This window comes from Dasypus novemcinctus, chromosome 21, assembly GCF_030445035.2.
Source record: "Dasypus novemcinctus isolate mDasNov1 chromosome 21, mDasNov1.1.hap2, whole genome shotgun sequence".
NCBI classification, from domain to species: domain Eukaryota; kingdom Metazoa; phylum Chordata; class Mammalia; order Cingulata; family Dasypodidae; genus Dasypus; species Dasypus novemcinctus.
In genome coordinates, this window is record NC_080693.1 from 36,644,084 (window position 1) to 36,646,927 (window position 2,844).

At 55.9% G+C, this 2,844-nt stretch overlaps 1 pseudogene; it reads left to right on the forward strand.

Annotated features, from left to right (window-relative positions):
- Nucleotides 1-517: 517 nt before the first annotated feature.
- Nucleotides 518-1,604, forward strand: LOC101444131 (small ribosomal subunit protein uS2 pseudogene; annotated as a pseudogene).
- Nucleotides 1,605-2,844: the final 1,240 nt, after the last annotated feature.

The window sequence follows — 2,844 nt, forward strand, 5'->3', positions numbered from 1 at the left end:
AGCTGGGACTCTGCCTATGCCACTAGCAAAGGGGCGGAATGGTTTAAAAAGCAAGGGGGAGGGAAACGGGCTTTGGCCCAGTGGTTAGGGCGTCCGTCTACCATATGGGAGGTCCGCGGTTCAAACCCCGGGCCTCCTTGACCCGTGTGGAGCTGGCCATGCGCAGTGCTGATGCGCGCAACGAGTGCCCTGCTACACAGGTGTGTCCCCCGCGTAGGGGAGCCCCACGCGCAAGGAGTGCGCCTGTGAGGAAAAGCCGCCCAGCGTGAAAAGAAAGAGCAGCCTGCCCAGGAATGGCGCCGCCCACACTTCCCGTGCCGCTGACGACAACAGAAGCGGACAAAGAAACAAGACGCAGCAAATAGACACCAAGAACAGACAACGGGGGGGGGAGGGGGAATTAAATAAATAAATAAATAAATCTTTAAAAAAAAAATAAAAAAATAAAATAAAAAGCAAGGGGGCCTTTCCACAGAGGGTCCACAAGGCGTTGTCCTGGGTTCCCGTCGTAACTTAAAGGGAAACTTAAACAATGTCCGGAGCCCTTGGTGTACTGCAGATGAAGGAGGAGGATGTCCTCAAATTCCTTGCAGCAGGAACCCACTTAGGTGGCACCAACCTTGACTTCCAAATGGAACAGTACATCTACAGAAGAAAAAGCGATGGCATCTACATCATAATCTGAAAAGGACCTGGGAGAAGCCTTTGCTGGCAGCTCGTGCCACTGAAAACCCTGCCGATGTCAGTGTCGCATCCTCCAGGAATGCTGGTGGGTGGGCTGGGCTGAAGTTTGCTGCTGCCTCTGGAGCTGCCCCTATTGCCGGGTGCTTCACTCCTGGACCTTCACCACCAGATCCAGGCAGCCTTCCGGGAGCCACGTCTCCTGGTGGTGACCGATCCCAGGGCTGACCACCAGCCTCTCACAGAGGCGTCCTCTGTCATCCTGCCCACCATGGCCCTGGGTAACACACTCCTCTGTGCTACGTGGACACCGCCATCCTGTGCAACAACAAGGGAGCACACTCGGCGGGTCTGATGTGGTGGGCGCTGGCCCGGGAAGTCCTGCGCATGCGTGGCACCATCTCCCGTGAGCACCCGTGGGAGGTCATGCCTGACCTCTACTTCTACAGGGATCCTGAAAAGATGGAAAAGCAAGAGCAGGCGGCTGCTGAGAAGGCCGTGCCCAAGGAGGAGCCCCAGGGTGGATGGACCGCCCCTCTCCTGAGTTCCCTGCTGCTCCGCCCGAGCTCGCAGGCTGGCCCGAAGGTGTGCAGGTGCCCTCCGCGCCTGCGCAGCAGTTCCCCACAGAAGACTGCAGCGCTCCGCCTGCCCCTGAAGGCTGGCCCGCAGCTCCCGCTGCTCAGGCCACCGAGTCGTGGGAACCGCCACCGAGTGGTCCTGAGCTGTTCTGCCACAGGCTCCCACAGGAAGTGGAAATGAGGGTGCCGGGAAATAAACATCAGTTTCTATCATTAAAAAAAAAATAGCAAGCGGGAAAGCAAGCCGCCCTGGCCCTGGGCCTGGCCCTCCCTGGCCCCGCTCTGGCTTTCAGCTCCCTGCTTGCTCCTGCCTTCTGCACCCTGCCCTCACGAAAGGCCACCTAGCGGAAGAGTCCATTTATAGGAAATGTTCAGAGTAGGAAAGCCCACAGAGAGAAGGCGGACTCGCGGTTTCCAGGGGCTGGGGAGGGGGGCAACGGGAAGTGAGGGTTAAATGGGTGTGGGTCTCTTTGGAGGTGCTGGAAATGTTTTGGAAGTAGAGGCGACGGCAGCACGACGCTGTGCATGGGCTAAATGCCACTGACTTGCACACTTTAAAGTGGTAAATTTTATGTAATGTGACTTTCACCTCAATTAAAAAAAAAAAAGGAAAGCCTCCACGGTCACTTTACGCACAAGGAGTGAAGAGAGGAGCCACAAGGCAGGTCTCCGGGGAGCCTGCACCCTCGTCTTCAGGGGAGCCACAGGGGAAAGGGGTGCGCCGCCTCCTCTGCGCAGAGGGTCCGCGGGCAGGCCCCCGGTACTCCGAACGCAAGGGGCCGCTAACCGGAGGCGCCCTCTCCAGGTGCCTCAGCGCGGGGGGCCGGCTTCCGGCCTCTCCGTCCCCTCCAGCCTGGATACCTCCATCTCTCCCGTGTACCTACATTCTGTGAAAGATCCTAATTCTAAGAAACAGCTGCTAGAGAGAAACAAAACCCCAAAGCCCACACCATCTATCTGAGAGCCACAGTTCAGCACTACGCCTCCCCTGACGTGGGGAAAACCAAAGCGGGCGCTGGCGGCTCAGAGCAGGAGGCACCAGCCTCGATTTCCCTCTGGTTCGCACGTGTTCAGGAGGAGGGGCCCGAGAACACGTAAGACAGGGAACGGTCCTGCTGCCCCCCCTCGGGCCCTGCGGGAAAACCCGACATTTTGGCCCTCTGGTTTCCCATCACATTTGGGCCCGCTCAGGCCTGAGCTTCACCCGGGTCCTGGGTGACCCTCAGTCGTGCAGGTAACTTGTCCCAGCAGCATTTGGGGAGACGCTCCTGTCCTTCGGGAGTTTGTGTTTTTCTCTTCCCTCTGCTGCCAGGTAGCTCCCTACAGATCTCAGCATCCAATAATAAATGGCAACTTTTAATGCTTTTCGATTAACATTAGCTTCATGGTAAAAAATTTTAAAAGATTGGTTTCATGTTAATTATAAATGCTATTAATTCTTTCAAGCACTTTCTTTGCTTGTTAAATTGAAAACTTTTATTTCAACAAGCCAGGGTGAGAAGCCTTAGGTCTGCTAGGAAGTTGCTTGAGAGGATTCTTGGGATATTGTTTTTCTTTTTAGAAATTAGCAAAGCGTTTGTGATGT